The following is an 11,463-nucleotide window of genomic DNA, read 5'->3' as shown; positions in this document are numbered from 1 at the left end:
TCTCATTACCGGCAAGTCACTTTACTCGTTCCGTAATGCATGATCCCATGACTAACTACTTAGTCACATTGAGCTCATTATGATGATGCATTACCGAGTGGGCCCAGAGATACCTCTCCGTCATACGGAGTGACAAATCCCAGGTCTTGATTCGTGCCAACCCAACAGACACTTTCGGAGATACCTGTAGTACACCTTTATAGCCACTCAGTTACGTTGTGACGTTTGGTACACCCAAAGCACTCCTACGGTATCCGGGAGTTACACAATCTCATGGTCTAAGAAAATGATACTTGACATTAGAAAAGCTCTTAGCAAACGAACTACACGATCTTGTGCTATGCTTAGGATTGGGTCTTGTCCATCAGATCATTCTCCTAATGATGTGATCCCGTTATCAATGACATCCAATGTCCATGGTCAGGAAACCATAACCATCTATTGATCAACGAGCTAGTCAACTAGAGGCTCACCCAGGGACATGTTGTGGTCTATGTATTCACACATGTATTACGGTTTCCAGCTAATACAATTATAGCATGAACAATAGACAATTATCATGAACAAGGAAATACAATTATAACCATTTTATTATTGCCTCTAGGGCATATTTCCAACATTTATATCATTTTTGGGACTAACCTACTAACCGGAGGCCCAACCCGAATTGTTGTTTTTTTGCCTATTTCAGTGTTTCGAAGAAAAGGAATATCAAACGGATTCCAAACGGAATGAAATCTTCGGGAGCGATCTTTTTGGAACAAACGTGATCCAGAGGACTTGGAGTGGAAGTCAAGAAACAAGCGAGGCGGCCACGAGGGTGCCTGGTGCGCCCCCTACAAGTGGCCCCGCCCCCCACCCTCGTGGGCCCCTCGAGCGTCCACCGACCTACTTCTTCCTCCTACATATACCCATGTACCCCCGAAAACATCAGAAACGACCACGAAAAACTATTTCCACTGCCGTAACCTTCTATATCCGCGAGATCCCATCTTGGAGCCTTCGTCGGTGCTCCGCCGGAGGGGGAATCGACCATGAAGGGCCTCTACATCATCTCCAAGGCCTCTCCGATGAGTTGTGAGTAGTTTACCATAGACCTTCGGGTCCATAGTTATTAGCTAGATGGTTTATTCTCTCTCTTTGAATCTCAATACAAAGTTCTCCTCGATCTTCTTGGAGATCTATTCGATGTAACTCTTTTTGCGGTGTGTTTGTCGAGATCCAATGAATTGTGGGTTTATGATCAAGTTTATCTATGAGAAATATTTGAATCTCTTCTGAATTCTTTTATGTGTGATTAAGTTATCTTTGCAAGTTTCTTTGAATTATCAGTTTGGTTTGGCCTACTAGATTGATCTTTCTTGCAATGGGAAAAGTGCTTAGCTTTGGGTTCAATCTTGCGGTGTCCTTTCCCAGTGACAGCAGGGGCAGCAAGGCACATATTGCATTGTTGCCATCGAGGATAAAAAGATGGGGTTTATATCATATTGCATGAGTTTATCCCTCTACATCATGTCATCTTTCTTAATGCGTTACTCTGTTCTTTATGAACTTAATACTCTAGATGCATGCTGGATAGCGGTCGATGTGTGGAGTAATAGTAGTAGATGCAGGCAGGAGTCGGTCTACTTGTCACGGACGTGATGCCTATATACATGATCGTGCCTAGACAATCTTATAATTATTCGCTTTTCTATCAACTGCTCGATAGTAATTTGTCCACCCACCGTAACACTTGTGCTATCTTGAAAGAAGCCACTAGTGAAACCTATGGCCCCTGGGTCTATCTTTTATCATATAAAGCTTTCAATCTACTTTTATTTGCATCTTTACTTTTCCAATCTATATTATAAAATACCAAAAATATATTTATCTTATCATATTATCTCTATTAGATCTCACTTTCGCAAGTGGCCGTGAAGGGATTGACAACCCCTTTATTGCGTTGGTTGCGAGTTCTTGTTTGTTTGTGTAGGTGCGTGGGACTTCTGAGGAGCCTCCTACTGGATTGATACCTTGGTTCTCAAAAACTGAGGGAAATACTTACGCTACTATTGCTGCATCACCCTTTCCTCTTCAAGGAAAACCAACGCAAGCTCAAGACGTAGCATACGGCGGTAGCATTATAAGATGATCCCTTACTAAATTTCAAGGTATAAATGTTCTCCCTGAGTACGCACCATTGCGACAGTCCTTTATGCTGAGACACCACGTTCACATACAACGGGTGCAAGCCAGTTTTGCACACGCAGAATACTCAGGTTAAACTTGACGAGCCTAGCATATGCAGATATGGCCTCGGAACACTGGAGACCGAAAGGTCGAACGTGAATCATATAGTAGATAAGATCAACATAGAGATGTTCACCATTGAAAACTACTCCATCTCACGTGATGATCGGACATGGTTTACTTGATTTGGATCACGTGATCATTTAGATGACTGGAGGGATGTCTATCTAAGTGGGAGTTCTTAAGTAATATGATTAATTGAACTTTAATTTATCATGAACTTAGTCCCGGTAGTATTTTGCAAATTATGTTGTAGACCAATAGCTCGTGTTGTAGCTTCGCTATGTTTTTTATGTTCCTAGAGAAAACTAAGTTGAAAGATGATAGTAGCAATGATGCGGTCTGGGTCCATAATCCGAGGTTTATCCTCATTGCTGCACAGAAGAATTATGTCCATGATGCACCGCTAAGTGACAGGCTTATTGCAGGAGCAGATGCAGACGTATGAACGTTTGGCTAGCTCAATATGATGACTACTTGATAGTTTAGTGCACCATGCTTTACGGCTTAGAACCGGGACTTCAAAAAATGTTTTGAATGCCACGGAGCATATGAGATGTTCCAAGAGCTGAAATTTGTATTTCAAACTCATGCCCGTGTCAAGAGGTATGAGACCTCTGACAAGTACTTCGCCTAAAACATGGAGGAGAATTGCTCAGCTAGTGAGCATGTGCTCAAAATGTCTGGGTACTACAATCATTTGAATCAAGTGGGAGTTAATATTACAGATAAGATAGTGATTGATAGAGTTCTCTAGTCGCCATCACCAAGTTACTGGAACTTCATGATGAACTATAGTATGCAAGGGATGACGAAAACGATTCCCGAGCTCTTCGTGATGCTGAAATCGACGAAGGTAGAAATCAAGTAAAGTATCAAGTATTGATGATTGACAAGACCACTAGTTTCAAGAAAAGGGCAAAGGGAAAGAAAGGGAACTACAAAAAGAATGGCAAGCAAGTTGTAACTCCCATGAAGAAGCCCAAAGCTAGACCTAAGCCTAAAACTGAGTGCTTCTACTACAAAGGAAATGGTCACTGGAAGCGGAACTACCCCAAATATTTGGTGGAAAAGAGGGATGGCAAAGTGAACAAAGGTATATTTGATATACAGGTTATTGATGTGTACCTTGCTAGTGTTCATAATAGCCCCTAGGTATTCGATACTTGTTCGGTTGCTAGGATTAGTAACTCGAAACAGGAGTTACATAATAAATAGGGACTAGTTAAGGATGAAGTGACGATGTATGTTGGAAGTGGTTCCAAGAATGATATGATCATCATCGCAAACTCCCTATACTTTCGGGATTAGTGTTGAACCTAAATAAATGTTATTTGGCGTTTGCGTTGAGCATGAATATGATTAGATCATGTTTGTTGCAATACGATTATTCATTTAAGACAGAGAATAATTGTTATTCTGTTTACATGAATAAAACCTTCTATGATCATACACCCAAAGTTGATGGTTTACTGAATCTCGATCGTGGTAATACATATATTCATAATATTGATGCCAAAAGATGCAAAGTTGATAATGATAGTGCAACTTGTTTGTGGCACTACCGTTTGGGTCATATCGGTGTAAAGCACATAAAGAAATTCCATAAAGATGGACTTTTGGAATTGTTTGATGTTTGCGGACCGTGCCTTATGGGCAAGATGACTAAAACTCCGTTCTCTAGAACAATGGGACGAGCTACTAACTTATTGGAAATAATACATACCGATGTATGCGGTCCAATGAGTGTTGAGGCTCGTGGCGGGTATCGTTATTTTCTTACCTTCACAGATAATTTGAGCATATATGTTTATATCTACTTAATGAAGCATAAGTCTGAAACTTTTGAAAAATTCAAAGAATTTCAAAGTGAAGTGGAAAATCATCGTAACAAGAAAATAAAGTTTCTACGATCTGATCATGGAGGTGAATATTTGAGTTACGAGTTTGGTCTTCATTTAAAATAATGATGAATAGTTTCACAGCTCATGCCACATGGAACACCACAGCGTAGTGGTGTGTCCAAACATCGTAACTGCACTTTATTGGAATGGTGCAATCTATGATGTCTCTTACCAATTTACCACTATCCTTTTAGGGTCATGCATTAGAGACGGCTGCATTCACTTTAAACAGGGCACCATCAAAATCCGTTGAGACGACGCCTTATGAACTGTGGTTTAGCAAGAAACCAAAGTTGTTGTTTCTTAAAGTTTGGGGCTGTGATGCTTATGTGAAAAAGCTTCAACCTGATAAGCTCGAACCCAAATCGGAGAAGTGCGTCTTCATAGGATAACCAAAGAAAATTTTTGGGTACACCTTCTATCACAGATCCGAAGGCAAAATCTTTGTTTCTAAAAATGGATCCTTTCTAGAGAAGGAGTTTATCTCGAAAGAAGTGAGTGGGAGGAAAGTAGAACTTGATGAGGTAATTGTACCTTCTCCCGAATTGGAAAGTAGTTCATCACAGAAATCAGTTCTAGTGATTCCTACACCAATTAGTGAGGAAGCTAACGATGATGATCATGAAGCTTTAGATCAAGTTACTGCCGAACCTCGTAGGTCAAGCAGAGTACGATCCGCACTAGAGTGGTACGATAATCCTATTCTGGAAGTCATGTTACTAGACCATGATAAACCTACGGACTATGAGGAAGTGATGATGAGCCCAGATTCCGTGAATTGGCTTGAGGCCATGAAATTTGAGATGGGATCCATGTATGAGGACAAAGTGTGGACTTTGGTGGACTTGCCTGATGATCGGAAAGCCATTAAGAATAAATGGATCTTCATGAGGAAGACGGACGCTGATAGTAGTGTTAATATCTACAAAGCTCGACTTGTCACAAATGGTTTCGACAAGTTCAAGGTGTCGACTACAATGAGATTTTGTCAACTGTAGCGATGCTTAAATCCGTCCGAATCATGTTAGCAATTGCCATATTTTATGAAATCGGGCAGATGGATGTCAAAACTGCATTCCTGAATGGATTTCTGGAAGAAGAGTTGTATATGATGCAACCAGAAGGTTTTGTCGATCCAAAGTGTGCTAACAAAGTGTGCAAGCTCCAGCCATCCATTTATGGACTGGTGCAAGCCTCTCTGAGTTGGAATAAATGCTTTGATAGTGTGATCAAAGCATATGGTTCTATACAGACTTGCGGTGAAGCCTGTATTTACAAGAAATTGAGTGGGAGATCTGTAGCATTTCTAATATTATATGTGGATGACATATTGTTGATTGGAAATGATATAGAATTCTGGATAGCATAAAGGGATACTTGAATAAGATTTTTTCAATGAAAGACCTCGGTGAAGTTGCTTCCATATTGGGCATCAAGATCTATAGAGATAGATCGAGACGCTTGATAAGATTTTTCAATGAGTAAATACCTTGACAAGTTTTTGAAAGAGTTTAAAATGGATCAGTCAAAGAAGGAGTTAGTTCTTGTCTGTGTTACAAGGTGTTAAGTTGAGTAAGACTCAAAGCCTGACCATGATAGAAGATAGAAGAGAATGAAAGTCATTCCCTATGTCTCAGTGATGACCCACAAGTATAGGGGATCTATCGTAGTCCTTTTGATAAGTAAGAGTGTCGAACCCAACAAGGAGCAGAAGGAAATGACAAGCGGTTTTCAGTAAGGTATTATCTACAAGCACTGAAATTGTAGGTAACAGATAGTTTTGTGATAAGATAATTTGTAACGGGTAACAAGCAATGACAAGCCTGGACAATTTCTTATAATGAGAAAAGCTCTCCAGAGGATACATGGGAATTATCGTCAAGCTAGTTTTCATCACGCTCATATGATTCGCGTTCGGTACTTTGATAATTTGGTATGTGGGTGGACCGGTGCTTGGGTACTGCCCTTACTTGGACAAGCATCCCACTTATGATTAACCCCTATTGCAATCATCCGCAACTACAAAAGAAGTATTAAGGTAAACCTAACCATAGCATGAAACTAGTGGATCCAAATCAACCCCTTACGAAGCAACACATAAACTAGGGTTTAAGCTTCTGTCACTCTAGCAACCCATCATCTACTTATTACTTCCCAATGCCTTCCTCTAGGCCCAAATAATGGTGAAGTGTCATGTAGTCGATGTTCACATAACACCACTAGAGGATAGACAACATACATCTCATCAAAATATCGAACGAATACCAAATTCACATGACTACTAATAGCAAGACTTCACCCATGTCCTCAGGAACAAACGTAACTACTCACAAAGCATATTCATGTTCATGATCAGAGGAGTATTAATATGCATTAAGGATCTGAACATATGATCTTCCACCAAGTAAACCAATTAGCATCAACTACAAGGAGTAATCAACACTACTAGCAACCCACAGGTACCAATTTGTGGTTTTGATACAAGATTGGATACAAGAGATGAACTAGGATTTTGAGAGGAGATGGTGCTGGTGAAGATGTTGATGGAGATTGACCCCCTCCCGGTGAGAGGATCGTTGGTGATGATGACGGTGATGATTTCCCCCTCCCGGAGGGAAGTTTCCCCGGCAGAACAGCTCCGCCGGAGCCCTAGATTGGTTCTGCCAAGGTTCCGCCTCGTGGCAGCGGAGTTTCGTTCCGTAAGCTTGCTTATGATTTTTTTTCAGGGTAAAAGCCTTCATATAGCAGAAGATGGGCACCGGAGGGCCGCCAGGGGGCCCAGGAGATAGGGGGTGCCCAGTAAGGGGGGGGGGGCGCCCCCACCCTCCTGGCCAGGGTGTGGGCCCCTTTGGTATTTTCTTCGCTCAAAAATTCTTATTAATTCCAAAAGTAACTTCCGTGGAGTTTCAGGATTTTTGGAGCTATGCAGAATAGGTTTCCAATATTTGCTCCTTTTCCAGCCAGAATTCCAGCTGCCGGCATTCTTCCTCTTCATGATAAACCTTGTAAAATAAGAGAGAATAGCCATAAGTATTGTGACATAATGTGTAATAACAGCCCATAATGCAATAAATGTTTATACAAAAGCATGATGCAAAATGGACGTTTCACTCAGCCATAGGTTCTATAAAGTATGCTATGTTGTGTACTAGACCTATTGTGTACCTTGCCATGAGTTTGGCAAAGGGGTACAATAGTGATCTAGGAGTAGATCACTGGACAACAGTCAAAATTATCCTTAGTGAAACTAAGGAAATGTTTCTCGGTGATGGGGGTGATAAAGAGTTCGTCGTAAAGGGTTACGTCGATGCAAGCTTTTACACTGATCCAGATGACTCTAAGTCTCAATCTGGATACATATTGAAAGTGGGAGCAATTAGCTAGAGTATCTCTATGTAGAGCATTGTAGACATAGAATATTTGCAAAATACATACGGCTCTGAATGTGACAGACACGTCGACTAAACTTCTCTCACAAGCAAAACATGATCACACCTTAGTACTCTTTGTGTGTTAATCACATAGCAATGTGAACTAGATTATTGACTCTAGTAAACCCTTTGGTTGTTGGTCACATGGCGATGTGAACTATGGATGTTAATCACATACAGATGTGAACTATTGATGTTAAATCACATGGCGATGTGAACTAGATTATTGACTCTAGTGCAAGTGGGAGACTGAAGGAAATATGCCCTAGAGGAAATAATAAAGTTATTATTTATTTCCTTATTTCATGATAAATATTTATTATTCATGCTAGAATTGTATTAACCGGAAACTTAGTACATGTGTGAATACATAGACAAAACATATTGTCCCTAGTATGCCTCTACTTGACTAGCTCGTTAATCAAAGATGGTTATGTTTCCTAACCATAGACATGTGTTGTCATTTGATGAATGTGATCACATCATTAGGATAATGATGTGATGGACATGACCCACCCGTTAGCTTAGCATTATGATCGTTACAGTTTCATTGCTACTTCTTTCTTCATGACTTATACATGTTCCTAAGACTATGAGATTATGCAACTCCCGAATACCGGAGGAACACCTTGTGTGCTATCAAACGTCACAACGTAACTGGGTGATTATAAAGATGCTCTACAGGTGTCTCTGAAGGTCTTTGTTGGGTTGGCATAGATTGAGATTAGGATTTGTCACTCCGTGTATCGGAGAGGTATCTTGGGCCCTCTCGGTAATGCTCATCACTATAAGCCTTGCAAGCAATGAGACTAATGAGTTAGTTGCGGGATGAAGCATTACGGAACGAGTAAACAGACTTTCCGGTAACGAGATTGAACTAGGTATGATGATACCGACGATCGAATCTCAGGCAAGTAACATACCGATGACAAAGGGAACAACATATGTTGTTATGCGGTTTGACCGATAAAGATCTTCGTAGAATATGTAGGAACCAATATGAGCATCCAGGTTCCGCTATTGGTTATTTACCGGAGATGTGTCTCCATCATGTCTACATAGTTCTCGAACCCGTAGGGTCCGCATGCTTAACGTTCGATGACGATTGGTATTATGAGTTTATGTGATTTGATGTACCGAAGGTTGTTTGGAGTCCCGACTGAGATCACGGACATGACGAGGAGTATCGAAATGGTCGAGATGTAAAGATCGATATATTGGAAGGCTATATTCGGACATCGGAAAAGTTCCGAGTGATTCGGGTATTTTTCGGAGTACCGAGGAGTTACGGGAATTCACCGGGAGAAGTAATGGGCCTTATTGGGCTTTAGCAGAGAGAGGGGAGAAGGGCCAAGAGGTGGCGCGCGCCTCCCCCCTGCCCAAACAGAATTGGACAAGGGGTGGGGGCGCAGCCCCCCTTTCCTTCTCCCTCTCCCTCTTTTTCCTTCTCTCCTACTTCGAATAGGAAAGGGAATCCTACTAGGACTTGGGAGTCCTAGTAGGTCTCCCTATGCTTGGCGCGCCCCCTAGGCCGGCCGCCTCCTCCCTCCCTCCTTTATATACGGGGAGGGGACCACCCCAATGACACAAGTTGATCTTTAGCCGTGTGCGGTGCCCCCCTTCACAGTTTTCCACCTCGGTCATATCGTCGTAGTGCTTAGGCGAAGCCCTGCGCCGGTAACTTCATCATCACCGTCACCATGTCGTCGTGCTGACGGAACTCTCCTCGGCCTCAGCTGGATCTAGAGTTCGAGGGACGTCACCGAGCTGAACGTGTGTAGATCGCGGAGGTGCCGTGCGTTTGGTACTTGATTGGTTGGATCGCGAAGATGTTCGACTACATCAACCGCGTTACTTAAACGCTTCTGCTTTCGATCTACGAGGGTACGTGAACACACTCTCCCTTCTCGTTGCTATGCATCACCTAGATAGATCTTGCGTGATCGTATGAATTTTTTTGAAATTACCGCATTCCCCAACACAAAATCCTCTAGTATATATAGGTTGAGGGGAGTGGGAGGGGTGGCTGACTTGGGGAAGGGTTTCCCCTCCCCTTGTGCCGGCCTAGAGGGTGGTGGAGTCCAACTCCACCTCCCAATTCAGCACCAACTCTGCCCTAATAGGCATTTTAGTATTTTCTTTAGCATGTTGATATTAAATAAATTCTACAAGCCTTCTAACCAATATTAGAACCTTTTATCATTTATTTAATGTCTCCGGAAACATTTTCCGCCTATATATCATTTCCCGGTATTACCCAATATTCCCAGAAACTTTTTTGGTAACCCTGAAACGCTTCCGGTTTCCCTCAAAACTATTTCTTATGTTCACAAATCTATTCCGAGAATATTTTCTCATAACTCTCAGTCCACTAATACTCAACAGATCGTGATTCCCTCAAGCGTGTGACCTATAAGGTTTGGTAAAACATAAACATGAACGAAACTGCCTTCATTCAATGATCAATAGCGGAACCATGGACATCCATTTTGACCCCTGTGAATACATAAATGATATTCGAGTGAACCTTTGGTTATCATATGTTATTTCATTTTCTTCACGATACTTTACAAAAACTGAGGTGAGATTTATCGGTATCATCTTGAGTCATTCTCATGCTCATTATACTGGTCTCCTCATTACCAGTTTTGTTTTTCTTTCTCGTTGTCATGTTCCAGCATCCATGTGATCTAGTCAATCGTGTCTCGCCAGCTGATGATGATGTCGTGACGCCAAGAGGTCCCTAAGAATATCTCTCCATCGTCGGAGGAGCAAATCCCACTCTTGAGCTATCTAGTCCCTTGTCACACTTTTCGATGAACCTGAAAGTTGTCGTTATGATCACCGTGTTACAAAATGACGTTTGAGCAACCCAAAAGTCCATCGTCCGGTATGAAGTGACTAGGATACTCTCATGGTCTAAGGAACTAAAGCATACATCAGCTCTTTGTGTTATATCAATTGACTTGTGAAGATTACATCTCAAAGTATAACAAACAAGTTGGGTCAATTCAGTATGATCGCTCTTCTAATATCATACTCTCAATGTTGTTTTGGGATTATTATTACACTTAACAAAATCTCAATATCAGAAAAACATGATTGACATACAACACTTGAGCTAGTCCCAAAGGTAAGACTAGGAATCATGTTTTACCGTTTATCATTCCACACGTGATTATGACTTTTTTTCCGAATCACATATTTCAGAATCATAGCAGTTATAGCATAACTATAAACGTGAAAATAAATAATACGACATTATTGCCTCTTGGACATATTTCCAAAAAAATTAGCAAAGTTTGTCGTTCCCTCTAAGAACAACATTGCAAAAATACCGTGGCGACACGTGTGAACTTGCCGTCATAAAAAACATGGCAAGAATAATTTGAACTCATTATTTCTATATTTCATTCATATTTTTCCTGTTTGTTAGTTTTTAAATGGCAAGTGAGGTGTTTTGCGTGAGGCAGTTTGACATTTACTGGACATCAACTAATCCACTTTTCGATTTCTCGTGCACGGAACTAGTTAGCGCACAAACTAATTAGCACACACAACACATAGTAAGCTTCCCGCCAAAAAAAAACACATAGCAAGCTAGCTAAAATGAATCAAAAAATTGCAAAAATCTATACCTATACCATTATACCCCTACTAATTAAGCAAGGTGCGTTTCGCCAATTTTTTCATTCGTTCACCGTAAAAATGATTTTTTTCCTATCCGAGGTGGTACTAAATTCTCATGCATTCGTCTGCTAGAAAACAAAAAGGCTTTTTCAGAATTTTATACATGGGTCGCGCGTTGTGGCCCAGCGAAGTCAGCCGGCTTATTT

This window comes from Triticum aestivum, chromosome 4B (assembly GCF_018294505.1).
Source record: "Triticum aestivum cultivar Chinese Spring chromosome 4B, IWGSC CS RefSeq v2.1, whole genome shotgun sequence".
Lineage (NCBI taxonomy): Eukaryota > Viridiplantae > Streptophyta > Magnoliopsida > Poales > Poaceae > Triticum > Triticum aestivum.
The sequence above is the reverse complement of the archived record's forward strand: the minus strand, read 5'-3'. Positions refer to the sequence as shown.